General features: G+C 35.7%; 1 protein-coding gene across 1 annotated transcript in view; it reads right to left on the minus strand.

Annotated features, from left to right (window-relative positions):
* LOC131430781 (connectin-like) overlaps positions 1–16,360 on the minus strand; it is a 502,561-nt gene that overhangs the window by 246,212 nt on the left and 239,989 nt on the right. Inside the window, exon 2 of the mRNA XM_058595987.1 lies at positions 6,270–6,333. The gene's annotated coding sequence lies outside the window, so the exon portion shown is untranslated. The remainder of the gene's footprint in view (positions 1–6,269; positions 6,334–16,360) is intronic.

Consider the following 16,360-nt stretch of genomic DNA (forward strand, 5'->3'; position numbering starts at 1 on the left):
AATCCCGATCAGTAACGGAGTAGCAATCAGGGGTGGTCGCTCAAGCTCAAGCTCAAGCTCAAGCAAATGACTGCCAGCTGTGACGTAATCGCTCTTATCGGAAGCAAAACTAGCTTTGCAAATGACACAAAATGCATCTGCTCGCAGTGGCGATAGAACCCAGACTGATCCAATTTTTGTTGAGAGGCTTGGTTTTACCTGATTTCGTTTGTAGCTTCTTCACTAATGGGCGGTCCTAACGGCTATAAAAATAGCCGCATACAGAATTTTTATGTCGATTATTTCATTTCGGATTTGCATTTCATTGAAAGAAACTGTCCGGATGCTGCAAGGGATTCATTCCTGCCTTTCAGAAGGACCAAATAGTGGAACTCACTACGATATTAATCACTGTTCGGAACATTTTCTCGAACGATTTGTTGTACGGCAGCAGATATTTTGTTCTCTTCCTTAGAACGCGTTCTGATTGGCTGGTGTTGACATGGGTCAAATGAGACAGGTTTTTCAATAGTGTACTATTGAAATACTTCATTGCTTTCTCTATGTACGCTTAAGTTGAAAAATTTCGATTTTATTGGTAGTTAGATTATATAAATCTTTCTACAGATCACCGAGCTATGAGCTTTCAAAATACGAGAAAGGCAAACGCGCCTTATGAATTATCCTCTTTGACACTCGTTTATACCAAAAATTTCAGGGAAGTGTAATTTTGAATTATTTGAGATTATGTCACACAACTGAAAATTTTATCATAAAATTGTGATCATATTTCCGATGGCATGTAGCAAAACTTATGTTGATTCGTTAGATACAACAAGAGATATTCACGATCAAAAACTTATCACTCTCTCAGAGGGTAAATTTTGAAATGTACTCAAAGCTAGTCTGCTGCCAGTAATTAAAAGAAGACGCAAGTCAAAGCTCAGCAGGATAACGCCAGTATTCATAAGAGTGCTGAAACAATGAGGTGGCTAAAGTCCGAGAAAATTGATATTTTGAACTGGCCAGCTTGCTCACCGGATTTAAATCCAATTGAGAATCTCTGGGGTATTATGGTACAACAAATTTATGCCGATAGTCGTCAATTTTCATCATTACAAGAGCTAAAAAGTGTTATTCTTCAGTCTTGGGAAGCTATTGAACTGGTAACACTGCAGAAATTGGTGCAAAGTATGCCAAATCGTATTTTTCAGACAATAAACCGTTCCGGTGGAGTAACGGATCATTAGATGCTTTTTGTTGCTTATTTTAATCATCCGAACCTCAATAAACTGCAAGTGGCTTTATAATTTTGAAAAGCCATTTTCCTTAAAAACGTTCTATCACAAAAGTTTTTCAGCGAAATCAAGCAACTCTTGGACTCACATTCGTGTTTTGCAATCTTATTTCTTGTTCCATCGAAAAAAAATCCTAAAACTATTCCTTTTTTTGTATCTTGAAATTTATAGGTGGCCCTATAATTTTGAAAAGGTCTGTAGGACAACGAAAAGAAAACATAAACTACACACACAACACCGACAATGAAGCAATGGATGATCGGATGAGTCACGGACAAAGTGACCCTCGATCCTCGCTAGATTAAGATGGAAGGGTGACAACGAGACCCAGTAGTAAAAAAATTATACTTTTGTAACAAAATACGTAAAGCCACGTAAAGCTTCAACGCAGAAAGGCCTGAACTGAATATTTTATTGAAAAAACATCGATATATTTTGTGTGAATATATCTGAATATTTTGTTATATACTTGATTTATTTATTTATTTGTTTATTTGGAGCAGAGAGAAGCTCACTGGAGTTGATACTTTAAGTTTCTTTCTTTCTAGCAGGCATAAAACCTCCTCATCATCGCGTTGAGATCATCAAGCTCGAGTATCATTCTTGACAGTTTCAAATTATAGGACAGACTGTCATTTTAAAACCGACAAATATCTATTACAGCATTGCGAATAGCTCTAGGTAGAGTTTAAAAAATACAGATCGTCTGAAAGTAGTACTAGACATATTAAAATCAAACAATCATGCTTGATACAGGTTCGTTATTCGTATAATTCGTTCTAGCAAACTGGGGAGGGGTTATTCTGGAGAGTTCTGCGACTAATATTTATATCGAGTTGTCCGAGAAGGCTGAAGCAGTCGATGCTTCACAGAATTAAATCAGCAACAAATATTGCGTTGATCACTAATACCGTTTTCGTTTATTGATCAGAGCAGCCCGAGAGCTGACCCAGAGTCGCCAAAACAACTTTTGATGAGTTTATTTTAGCAACCTGGTATCGCTCTAGATCGGACTCCAATCGCGTAGTTTCGCTCTGAAAATTTTCTCGGGTCGCATCACGCATCCATGTGAGTTTGTTTATTTTTTCTTTTTTATATGAGTTGTTGTCTAGGGCGCGTAACACGTGTTCGTTTTACTCGGATTCAGAGTTGCCCGCGTGTAGGTTCTAAAACGAAAACGGTATAAGCAACTCAAATTCAATTAGGTTACCTCAATGTTCGTATCTAAAAATGTTATGAGGGTCTCTCCAAGGCAGCGAACGTAAAGCAAAACGAACGAATTTATGCTACACAACTTAAATGCGTTTCACCCCGTTATGGTAGTAACGTGACCACACAACTGCAGAACACTCAAGAGCAGAGCGAACCAGAGCGATATATACTGCTTTCAAGCAGTGTAAGTTACTGAATGATTTGGTCTTTTGGAAGATGAATCCGAGTTGTTTGGATGCATTAGATACGATATATGATATGTGATCGCTGAAAGTTAATTTGCTATTAAGTAGGGCTCCTAGATCTATAAAGCAACTCACTCTGTTTAACACGACCCAAGAAGTGAATAGTTGAAATCAATTGGTTTTCTTTTGCTACTGAACGTTATTATAGAACATTTCGAAACATTTGGTACCATGCTGGTGAACTGACATCAATTTTCGAAAATATCAAGTTGTGGTTGAAGAAATTTAGCATCGCTATCAATTTAAAAAAAAAGGTTTGAAGTCGTCTGCGTACAAGAGCTTCAAGCACTTCAGAGAGAGAGAGATTAACTTCTTTGATGTAAAGCAGGAACAGAAGAGATCCAAGGTGACTACCTTGTGGCACACCAGAGGTAACGGGTAAACGATCTAGAAATAGTGTCATCAATTTTTACCGACATTTAGCGCTCAACTAGACTGAACTTTATCCAGTCTGAATATCTACCATGGAATCCAATGCTGTTGAGTCTCGCTAGAGTGATATCATTATTAATCTTGTCGAAAGCAGCTGATAAATCGGTATGGATAGAGTCAGTTTTTCTACATCTCAGAAATGATGTGCGATGTGTAACAAACGAGATTTATGTTCGTTGTTGTTAGAATAACATTTCGAGAGCTATCACAAACCGAAAAATTAATTCTACTATACATTTGAAACACCATCTAATGAAAGTTAGAAAAATTTTCTTGTTTACCAACTTTGTTTGATTTGTTTCGTGGATATGAAGACACAGGCTGTGTTGGTCCACTTAAATATTTTAAACAAGACGATTTAACAAAGGACTTTTTGAAAAATGAATAATCATTCTGTGTTGAAAAACAATGATTTATGAGGTTCGATTCACATGTGTTTTTTAAGCAGTTCTTTTTAGTGAATTCTGAAATACGAAATCAAACCCAGATCAATGAATGAAAAACTTTTCAGAGGTTTAAGGCGTTGTTTTAATCGTCGTCGTACTTTAGAATCATATTTTAATCATAAATTAAAATAATTCAGATTATTTGATTTGGAATAAATTTAAACAAGAAATCCGCAGTGCTTTTCACTACTTTGCTATTCAAAGGTATAGCAATTGAAACATTAGGTGAAATGAGAAATCCATAAACTATGGAAAGGTCTAAATAAATATGTTCGCCATTTTATTTAATTTGTATTATTCGAAATGTTGCATTTATGTTGCAAAAATTATTATCATAGCAGAAACACTCCTGAAGTATGTGTGGTGCAGTACGCTTACATTTCAGCAAAATTAGTTCCAATGGTGTATTATAATAACATAAAAATACAATCTTTTCCCAAAATCGTTTTGCATATTTCTAGAATCAAAATTTTACCCGATCACTATTCACCATATAATAGCAGAACCGGAGGTCGAATCCGATCGAAATTTCATACACGGACACAGTTCCGATCACTTTTTGTGCGTAGTTAGTGTCTGTTTTACTAGTGAACAAAACGTGTTGTAAGCCCACTGCGCTTAATGACTGAAAATATGCCGTATTTCAATTGGCGTTTTTCATTGAGAAACACTGGTGGCGTGGATTGATCTGGTTTTGCACTTTCGAGCAGAAATGGCAATGAAACACCGTCAAAATATTGCATTTCTGCTCGAAACTGCAAAATCAGAGCAACCCACGCCACCAGTGTTTTTCAATGAAAAACGGCATATGTGTCGATTTTGCGCGACACGCTTTGTGCGATGGTTCGTTCAATTCATGCGGTTGGAACTTCGCGCGTTAATGCTCTTTCATACCAAACATTTTAGAAAACTTCAATTTTGAGTTATTTGTGATTATCTCATGCTATTGAATTTTTTATTGTAGATTGCTGACCACATTTCAATTGATATAGAGAGGAAATTATGTTGCTACCTTAAATTAAACAAGAGATATTCTCGATAATGTTCTGCCCATTCTTGTACAGAGTGAATTTTGAAAAGGTGCCCAATAGTAAAGTAAGACGTCAAAAGTTTATCATGTCAACGTTTTTTTGTTCGAGATATACAGAGTATTTCACATTTTTCAGACTTATTTTTGAAAACACTCGGGAAGTTTAACCTAGCTAAGTATGCGAAAAAAGAGTATTCTTTTGTAACCGATGAATTATTTCAGTTTTTTTGAAACAATGAAGAAATACTTTGTCGTAGTTTTAGAGAAGGTCTCATACTGGAGGACTCGAACTTACAATTGGGGTTTGAGTAGGAAATGAAGCTCTTATCGGGAACGATTTTTCACTGCGAATAGTTTAAACATTCTTTAATAAAGCTATTTGTAGCTATTCGTTTGTAGATAGGAGAGGATAAAAAACTACGCAAAAATGTATGCTCAATTAATTGTTTTTGAACGTTAATGATTAATATTAATATTTTCTTCTCAGCATAAAAATGGTTAAAAAATCTGTAAATATGGCAACACTGTAGCCGGTACGTAAACAGACAGTTGGTATTTATCAACCACGGAATAACAGCTGACAGCTTCCATTGTTCTCAAGCGTTACAAAAAATCCGGTTCTCTGGTTCTGTCAAAACGATTTATTACATTTCAAATGGGTTATTGAGCGCAGTGGGCTTACAACACGCAAATTTTAATCGGATTCGACCTCCGGTTCTGCTATTATTACGGATTGAATGAACATATATGTTACGCTTTTAAAAACTTCCACCAATTCTGTCATTCCGTAACTGAATTAGCATCGTGAGTTCCTTTTGCATTAATTTGTCCGTACAATTAAAATTTTTGTCAGTTGTTCCATGAAAAGTTTCAAGAATTTGACTTAGATTTTCACAAACTTTTACTCAAATTACATAAAAGGATCTACGTCTATAAAAGTAGACTGCTCTGGACATTTGTTTGGATCTAATTTCCGGTTCCGGAACAACAGGGTGAAGTGTGTACAATATGTTAAACCGTCATTTAGAACGAAAATGCAAAAAAAAGAAGAATTCCTATTAATTTGGGTCAAAACTATTAAAAATTTGTTCCCATTCATTGTTCCAAGAAAAGTTTTGAAGAATCCCATAATATTATCATTAAAAATATCCATTATATGAGAAAGCCATCGTAACACCACGAGGTGGATTAAAACAGATTTTATTTTTTGCTCTTGGCAAGACAAAAATCAGAAAAGCCTTCGGCCTAATTCTATTTCTGTTACGAGCTGGACTGATCCGAATGATTCCAATTAATCTACTTCGGTCTCAGGAGCACCAACACCGACACCGGCACAGACAGAAAACCGCACGTCACACAAATCACACGAGGAAATGACCCACTTTGTCCGAACCGACAATGAAACAAATCCATCAAATGATTGTCGATCACGTATTCATTTCAGACTGTTCCGGCATATTTCACTTCCGATGGTGGCCGGGGGAGGAAATGTTTGATTCGTTGATGTCGATTCGAGCTAGCTGTGTCCAAGACTAGGAGCCAGGACACCGCTCATCGAACCACGTGATGGATTTATCAGTTGTCCGGAAAATTGCTAGATTAGAAGGAAAAGAATTGATGAACGTACCTTTTTTTTATTCCTGCTTGGGCACAGCTCGCAAAGACTTCCACTGGCTTTCCGCTGTGACTAGCTGCAAGTAAAAACAAAAGAATAATCCGGTATTAGGATATTATGTTTATCTCTGCTGGATGGGGTAATGAGCAGTAATTTCTCCGTACTTAAATGAACATGATTAATCACCCATTAACATACACACATTTATTTGCTCGAAAAATGATGACGGTGAACGAAGGTTGGGCTCCGAACTGCTCTAATCAGCACAATTAAATTCCCTCGAACCGGTAGATTACGCCGCCGCTTGATTTAGGAACATTGTTTGAAACTGCTGGTAAACTTAAAAGCTACCGTCGCTAGCTCAGAATTTATAATTACCGGAACGGAACGAGCAAATGGTTTTTCAACTCGGTTGCATATTTTCCTCAACGGCTATAAACGTTATGAATCAAGCTCCCGAACGGAGAGACACCCTAACGTGGAGCTCCAAAAAGGTAAGCACAGACACATACGCATACACACACCTACACACTTCGGTGGTAATCTGTGCTAATGAGGTCCCACCGGAACGAAGCGGGTTAGGCTACCGACACAAAATTGAATTAATTTCGCCTCTGTGTTCCAGTTGTTAGCACCGTTCCGGTTCAGGCCGGCTTACCGAGGGGCTCACTCCCAGATCCCTCGAAACTATGGGATTAGTTTAGCGACGGTTTACACCCGAGTACGACATCTCTCAAAGTTGATTGGAAAGTTTCGACAGTTTACCGCCGAATTATCGTTATTAAATTACATACTCAGGGCTTATTTATCGCCAATTACAGTCTGCTTTGTGTGAGTAAATATACTGCACGGGGATGTCGGGTTCCACGTCAAAACTAGGCAGTTGTGTTGTTGGAAAGACGAATGGGGGCCCGCTGTCTATATTGGTATTTTGCCGTATTTACGATTTTCGTCAATCTCTTATGGTACGTTATTTGTATAAAGAGAATGAAACTACCCAATTGAACTACGACGACTTTCGCGCCAACTCAAAAAAAAGCACTCACTCAGATTGTAATGGAACTCTCTGGGCTTGCAGACTTTCTCACATAATGCCGCAAAATATGCAACGTTAGTATTTTTTTTAAATTCAGCTGTTAAATAAAACCTAAACACTTAGATATGTGGTCAGGTTTTAAACACTCACAGCTCAGTATATTTTGTATCAATTATTAATATTATTTCATTATTTGATTGGAAATATTTCTACGATTCGATTTGAATGTATCAAGCCGTATTTTCAATTATAAACGATTGAAATTTTGATTAGTAGCGAGCAATGTCCTATTTTGTCTGCTAAAAATCTCCGGCATATCGGATTTCCCTGCCATAGACGACGGTTTTAAAGGAGTAAGCGATATATCAAAGGGAAAGCATCGCTCTGATTGGTCAATCGATGCAAAGCGAAGCTGTTGGAAGCATGCGAATCTATAAATAGAAGCAAAATTATAGCTAGCGTTTCAGTCCTACGCGTAGCATGCTAGAGGTAGGTTGTTGCTAGACAGCAAGACAAAAAGTGCCATAAAACGATTTGAAGCTTTAATTGCTGTGCTCTGATCGTGTGTCATTCAAGCTTGGATGAAATTCCATGTTAAGTCGTTTCGCCTGAGAAATTGACAACTACCCCAGGGTGAATTTTGAGTGCTTAAGACTAATTTCTAAATTATATAAGATGAACTCGATTGATAATGAGAAAAAGTTTATCGCTTCAACTGAAATCGCTGAAGATAGAGAAACTTTACGCTATACAAATAACTGCTTGCATATACAACTGGAACACAAGCTTGGCGAAAAGAAGCTTAAATATTGAAATCAGTATCGCAAGTATGTACAAAGCTATCATTGCATACATTTGTGATATTGTTGTAATTTCGTCGGCTATAATACAAACAATGTTCGGTATTGGTTCCTAATCAAGTTCAATCTAGGCATACCCTCGTGCAATTGCGGATTCAAAAGTGTAACGATTGATTGAACTGTTTGATTGTAGATCATTAGAAATTTTGGTTGCCTTGTTCCACATCAATGGCTCGAACAACCCCATGGGGCTGATCCTTGTAGTTTTATTTTTCCAGATATGATTGAACCATCGCTACCAAAATTTTATAGTAATTTGTTGTTATGGTGGACTTTCAGTTTCATTAAAATTCCAGTGAAAAAAATTGGTAACTTTTGAGAAAAGGAAAAGGTGCATTATTAACCCCGAGGCATACCCCTTCTTCCCCTAATATCAGACTTTAAAAAAATAAACCATTCAGAAAAGCATGCGTCTCCATCAAATTGTCATCATCCGATGGAGACGCATGGTACTTAGCTCTAAAATCCTACATCACATGCCCTTAGAACTAAATACCATGCGTTTCCATCTACAAATTGAGCTCATGGCTTGAGTATTGACGTAATTAATAATGATAAAATAATTGTATTCCTTATGTTATTTACACACGCCCGCACGCCTCGGCCAACATAAAAAGCAATCGTGTAGGGAATGCATTAGTGAACACGTGTCCCAGCGGACGGTTGTAATTCGTTTCTAACTTCAACATCTTGGTCTGGAGGTTTCGAGGTTAGCTATTAGCAGTCCTAAGAAATACTATAAACCAGATCGAAATCAAGTCGAAGCGCCTGCAGCAAGTCCCGAAGACCCAAAAAGAACGTATTAATTCACATCGTCGATTTTCTATACAAACAACATGTTCTTTCAAATTTAATATTTTCAGTTGTTTGCTATTTCCTGAAGAGGACCCTTTTATTAAACAGTTTCGGAAAATCGTATTGTTTTACTGCTTTAATCGAAATATGTATTAACTAAGAATGAATAAAAAACTGAGCTTTGTATAAAAATTGAATATGCCTCCATTTGATCGATCCACCTTGCTCGCTATGCTTCTCGTTTTTCTTGAGCCTTCCTAATCACATTCAAGAACCATAAGGGGGTAGGGTCCAAATGATGAAAATAAAAACATCATTTTCGCGAGTATTTTTCAGAACTATCGTTCAAAAAAATAGATTCAAATATTTTGTATAATAGAAAGCATTATTCGAACAAAATTTTGTAATTTTTCCATGGAAAAATATTGAGAAATAAGTCGGTGAAGGCATTTTTGAGGACGCTTGTAAAAAATTATGATTTGCAGTGTCCACTGTATCTCTGCGCAGACTAATCAGAAGTGAACAAGTAAACGCAGCATAGTTGAAGAAGAAGTTTTTCTAGACCCTAACGTTTCTGTTTGATTGTTTTTTAATTTTTTGAATTTTTGGTGGCTGTTAAAATTAAAAAGTACGATTTTTCACGAAAAAATCCGCCATTTTGTAACTGTAAAACCTTTCTATAGTAACAAACAACGAAAAGGAAAACGTTGGGGTCTGGTTTTTTATATGTAGAAAGTGTGTGCAAATTTTGAAAAAAAATTGGTAGTAGTTTTTGAATGACGATGGCCACGGACTTTCAAAACTTGCTTTCGAGAAAAACGCGTTTAAAATTTATTGTCTATAAAACCGAAGGAAACAATTTATTAGTCAAGGGAGCATGTATACTCTAACATTCTCAAAAAGCCATATCTTGTCTTTTGTATTTTGTTATAATGAAACATTTTCGAGAAACATTTGTTATAATAAAACATTATTTCTTCGTAGTATGAGATTGGCAAAGGTAAAGGCCCATAACTTTCTGAGTTTTGTTCCGATAGGCTTAAAAATTTCACAGAATATTCTTGAAATGATTTACTATCAGAAAATAGGAAGAAAAAAATAAATGATTTTTCAAAAGTGTTAGACCCTACCCGCCCCTCAATCCGTCTTTATGAGCTTAAGACATTTGACTTTAGCTGTCTTATTGAGCAGTTTCAGGCAACTTGGTTATTCATACCATGTGATACAGAACGTGGACGAACAGTTTGCCCTAAAACTTTTGCTTGGTTTCGAATTTTTCTTCATTTTGCGCTTGATATCTAGGAATACTTTTTTCTTCAAAAGAACTATAATTTAATTGTCCTTTAGAGTTTTTACTAAATATCGTTATTGTTTGATTTGAATACAATAAATGTAAAATAAATGTAAAATGAATATATATAGTAAAACCCAAATATTTGTCAATTCATTAGTTCTGATTAATGTTTCTCCCACCGATCCTTCCTTATGAAAATTCTTTCTTAAGGGCTGAGAACAGTACCGTAAAGTGACAGGTTTTTTGCTATTTACCCGTTTCAAATTAAATTTTCTTGGAAACGGTGCAGAATATAGAAAAACCCACCTGACAATGTCTTCGAAATTTAGTTGAGAATATTGTGTGAAATTTTCAGAATGATTCATTGAGTTTAGCGGTCGGGTTGTATTTTTTTTGACTGAAGAACTGCTGAAAATTGGAACGCTCGGAAATGCATACCTCTATTTGTTCTTCGGATATCTCGGCTTTGAAGGGTTGTATCATAAATCTACCGTGACAAAGTCTAGATAATTTACTTTAGATGCGATTAGTACATAAAAACATATATGTTATCGCGATAAAAATAAAGTCTTGTATTTTTCTGTGAAACAAACCAGATAGAAATCAAGTCAAGAATATGACCCTTGAAATATGGATATAGAAGAAAAGCAGATAAAGAAGACATTCTTTGCACCAGAAATCAATTGCATAATTATTTAATTAAGTTTTAATAATCGTTATAAATTTTAAAAACAATATTTTAACTGGTGGAGTTGGAGCATAATGTCCGTTAAGTGATTGTTATGAGAAAATTCGTATATCAAAGAAACCATTTTGTTTCTCTGGATTTTTATACGATAAATATAGACATTAGCACTGCTAAAAGTTAATTACTAACTAGCAACCGACCATTAGACGTTTTACACGGTTAAAATGCTTGTTTAGCTGAAGAAAAACCCTACTTCGGAAAGCTGCCTAATGATATTTCCATATTTTCCAGCAAACGAAAACTACCAAACTTGCACATCAACTTTTGATAATTTTTTTTTTTATAAAAGCCTTGAATGGTTAAAAAATGAAGGGGGCGTTTGGCCAGCGCTGTATGATACTTCCCCCTATGCATATACATATAATTGCATCTATTTGGGCTATCGATGTAATTTCGTCGGATACAAGACAAACACGAACCAAGGCAAACAGAGACTGGGTTCGCGTGTTCGATGTTGGTTCCTAATGCACAAACCGCGTTATTTCAGGAATCCGCATAAAAACCGATCGAAAACTGCTTAAAACTGCTCAAAAACTGCTACAATTTGCTCTAAAACTGCGTTACAAACTGCTAGAAAAATGCTAAAAATAGCTCCAACGCTGCACGAAAAGCAACTTGAAAATTGCATGACAAACTTCTCGAAGACTGCACGAAAAACCTGTACTAAAAACTACTCGAAGAAGAGTTTGAAAACCGTTTTAAAACTACTTTAAAAACTGTTCGAAAACTGCTTGAAATCTGTTAAGAAATCAACTTGAAAAAGTATTCAAAGATAACTGCTCTAAGACAGCACGAAAACTGCACAAGAAACTACTTGAAAGCTGCCCTGAAATAGCTCAAAAACTGCTCTAAAAATAAAACAATCGAAAATTACACTAAAAACTGCTTGAAAACTACACGGAAAACTGTTTGAAAAACTTCTCGAAAACTGTTCCAGAAATGGTGCTTCAAAAACTGCTCGAAAAACTGTTCAAAAACTACACGGAAAAATTCTCGAAAAACTGCACAAAACAACTAAAAAAACTGCTCTAAATATTGAAAAAAACAATACTCGACAACTGCTCGAAGAACTGCTTTACGCTTTACCAAAAACTACTTGAAAACAGCTAAAAAAACTGCTTTAAAACTTCTGTTAAAACTACCTAAAATTGCTTGAAAACCTAGCTGAAAACTTTAGAACTACTCAAAAACTGCATGCAAACCTGCACTAAAAATGACTCGAAGAAATGTTTCATAAAAAAAACAGCTATAAAACTGCTTTAGAAACTGCTCGAAAACTGCTCCAAAAACTGCTTGAGATTACAAAAACTGCCCTAAAATAGCTCAAAAACTGCTCTAAACATAAATGCTCGAAAATTGTACTAAAAACTGCTTGAAAACTACACGGAAAACTGTTTGAAAAATTGCTCGAAAACTTTTCAAGAAATTGTACAAAAATTGCTTCAAAAACTACTTGGAAACTGAAAGAAAACTGCACGAAAAACTGCTCAAAAACTGCATTAGAAACTGAAAAACAATATTCTACGAAAACAATAGCTTTACGAAAAACTACTCGAAAACAACAGCACACAAAGCTGCTTGAAAATTGCACTAAAATAGCTCGAAAACTGGCCTAAAATAAAATGCTCGAAAATTGAACTAAAAACTACTTGAACACTACACGGAAAACTGTTTGAAAAACTGCTCGAAAATTGTTCAAAAAATTGTGCAAAAATTGCTTCAAAAACTGATTGTAAATTGCTCGGAAAACTGTTCAAAAAACTACACGGAAAACTTCTCGAAAAACTGCACCAATCACTTAAAAAACTGCTCTAAAAACTGACAAAACAATACTCGACAACTGCCCGAAGAACTGCTTGAAAGCTTTACGAAAAACTGCTTGAAAACAGCTTAAAAAACTGCTTCAAAAAAAAAATTGCTTGAAAATTGCTTTAAAACTGCCTAAGATTGCTTGAAAACTGAACAAAAACTCTATAACTACTCGAAAACTAAACAAAAACTTGCCTTAAAAATTACTCGAAATTACGAAAAACTGCACTAGTCGAAGAAATGTTTGAAAAAAACAGCTTTAGAAACTGCTCGAAAACTTCTCCAAAAACTGCTTGAGATCTGTTAGAAAAAACTGCATGAAAAACTGGTCAAAGATAACTTCTCTAAGATAGCACCAAAACTGCATACAAAGCTGCTTGAAAACTACTCTGAATTGGCTTGAAAACTGCTCTAAAAATAAAATGCTCAAAAATTGCACTAAAAACTACACGGAAAACTGTTTGAAAAATTGCACGGAAAACTGTTCAAGAAACTGTACGAAAATTGCTTCAAAACAACTCGAAAACTGCACGAAAAACTACACGGAAAACTTTTCGAAAAACTTCACAAAACAGCTAAAATACCGCTCTAAAAACTGATAAAACAAGAGTCGACAACTGCCCTAGCTTTGCGAAAAATTGCTTGAAAACAACTACAAAAACTGCTTCAAAACTTCTTTTAAAACGGCCTTAAAATTGTTTGAAAACTGCACCAAAAACTGCTCGAAAAATTACTCGAAAATTGCAAGAAAAACTGCACGTAAAACTACTCAAAAACTGCACGGAAAACTACTCGAAAAAGTGTGTGACAACCTACCAGACAGCTACTCGAAAACATCTCAAAACACTCGAAACATGCTCTTAAGACTGTTTGAAAAGGTTCTCAAAAATTGCACGAAAAATTGTTGAAAAAACTGATTGTTAACTACTTAAAAACTATCCGAAAACTACTCGAAAATCTCGAAAACTGCATAATTTTACAAAAATCTCAGAAGTGAAACAATAATGCGATTACGAATCTCTACGTAACACATTCACAAGCGAAACGCAATGTTATGAAATTTATTGCACACGAGCCAAACTTGAACACAAATTTAGCGTAAAGGGATCAAATTAGGCAACTTATAATTTAGTCGTATAAACAGGCGCGGCAACCATGGTGGCGGGTGGTCAACTGGAATAAATATTTGAAAATTTTATAGACATGTCTTATGGCATAACACTTTTTTCTGTTATCACCGTAGTTCGTCTCCGTAATCGTTCATATTTCTTAACTAAGTTTACTACAATTTTTAAACTGTTTTACTACAATGTGAAATGGTGCTGTACTTAATCATACCAACCAATAGTAAGGAAAATGTTTGTGATCGGGTCAAAACATTCGGAAGAGAAACTGAACTTGCTTACTTGGTTGTTTTTTACTTTCTCTAACCTCTCCGTTCCCGTTATATTTTTGTATATACTGCAAAGTTTAATGATCTGTAGAAATAATTTTTTATGATTCTCGTTTCAGCGCATCTTTTAAATTGCCTGTATGACGTAGGTACTAATAACTAATTACAGTGCCAACGGTGCTGTTATTGGTCTGCAGAGATCATTGAATCGTGTTGAATTTGGATTTGATTTCAATCTGTTGTGCAGCAGAATACAGGCAAATTCTTTTCATGTTATTAAAAATGATTGGGGGACATGATTGCTTTTGTTGTTTGTAAATAAATAAATAGATAAACGATTATTTCCCCGCTACAGCACAACGCTGCATCCGGGATATGTTTCTGTCAGTTTACAGAAAAAAAAGAACAGAATGAACATGAATTGCTTTTCGCTTTTCCGACCATTTGTAATTTACTTTCCGTTTGATCGTTGGACATTCACGGGCGGCGGATATATAGAAAGGACAATTTATCACCACACCGCTCGAAATTTATATGTCATAGGTAAATCCTTTGATAGCACTTGATCTCCTCGACAATAGAAGCGTTCATGGGAGCGATTCGATACAGAGGAAGGTGGATTTGAACAGGTTTTCATCACCAAAAATGACTCGTGAAGCGTTTCATTAAATGTAATGAAAATATAAAATAGAAACAGCTCACAAAAAAACCAGATTTCAGTTGGTACTTTTTATGTTCATTTCAAATTCAAACGCTTTTTCCGACCATGATTGGAATATTGCTGTTTTCACGGAGGCTAATTTTTTTTTTCGACTCCCCTTTTCTCATTAGCGTCGATGCATATTAAAAACTAAATTAAACGGTAGAATCATATAGAAACTCTTGAAAACTTCAATTTTCACTCGAAATCAGTTAATTGTTGTTTGTGAGTTTGGATCAATAGTTCCAATTAGTTCAGGATAAGATCACCGATTCAAATTACTGACTCAATTTTCACACCACAAGGATTAGAGAACTATTTCAAATATGGCAGCGTTTTAATTGGCTTATTCAAAATGAAGCTTCGGAATGGCCTTAGGTATTTCGTGCCACTATTTCGGGAACGTTGGAAGGATTGGAACCATTCTCCAGAAATGATGATACCAACAATGACAAACTCGATTCTGCAACTCTGGTAGGAAACTAATCATTCTACGCCTGCTAGCTTCCGTTCCGGAGCAGCATTCGCTGTGCTTGCCCTGATTTGTTTGTGTGCTCTGTCTCAATGTCTGCCACTGGAGAAAGTGCATCTGTTATGCGATATAAATCAACATACATTCCCAAGTAGTACATACGGAATGGCAGCCTTCGGTTGACTACTGTAAACATTTCTGCATCGGGCTCGGCTTTGCCGATAGTCAGTCAGTTATCAAACGAATTGTTTCATTGTGCAATATTTGCATTTGGTGTTCCTCACTGTGCCACTGTTTGCCATTCCGCCCGCAATTCGTTAGAGGCTTTGTCGAGTTTTGTGGTTTGTTTTGTTCTTTAGTAAAACTTTGATGACTGGAAGCCTTCATCCCAACGTACGGTGCCTTGCAGCACATTGGTAACAATGATACTGAGGATCGGGCAAAGCTTCTTAGCGAGGACCAGTTATATACGGGATTTTGTTAGTTTATGAAAGGTATTTTAATTAAATCGAAAACAATATCTTCGACCGAGAATCTAATCAAGTGTTGCTCACTTGCTCTTTGTAGGTACCTCTGAAAATACTGAATATGTAACATTTCTATCAATAGGAAGGAGTTTTGAGCATCAACACGGAAGATGCTGAACATAAAGTTTCCGAACAATTTTTTGAGTAGAAATGGTGACCAAAATCACGAACGCAAGTGCACTACGGAAACGTGATTGGCCATGCTAATGTGGGTTGACTTTTTTATAGTTTTTTTTATTCGGCTCTTTTGCACCTAAACCGTTTTACAATAAAACCTTTTTGAATCCACCTAGTGGTGTAACGATGCCTTTATCATATTACTTAAATTTTCAACAATATCACTAGAAGATTCTGTGAAAATTTTTTTTTAATCTTGCATAAAATAAGAAACTTTCTTTGGGTATGAACTAACATAACCTTTTTAATTCGTAAACAGTTATGTCAAGTCAATAAGAATTTTTCTTTATTT

Source organism: Malaya genurostris, chromosome 2 (assembly GCF_030247185.1).
Source record: "Malaya genurostris strain Urasoe2022 chromosome 2, Malgen_1.1, whole genome shotgun sequence".
Taxonomy (NCBI): domain Eukaryota; kingdom Metazoa; phylum Arthropoda; class Insecta; order Diptera; family Culicidae; genus Malaya; species Malaya genurostris.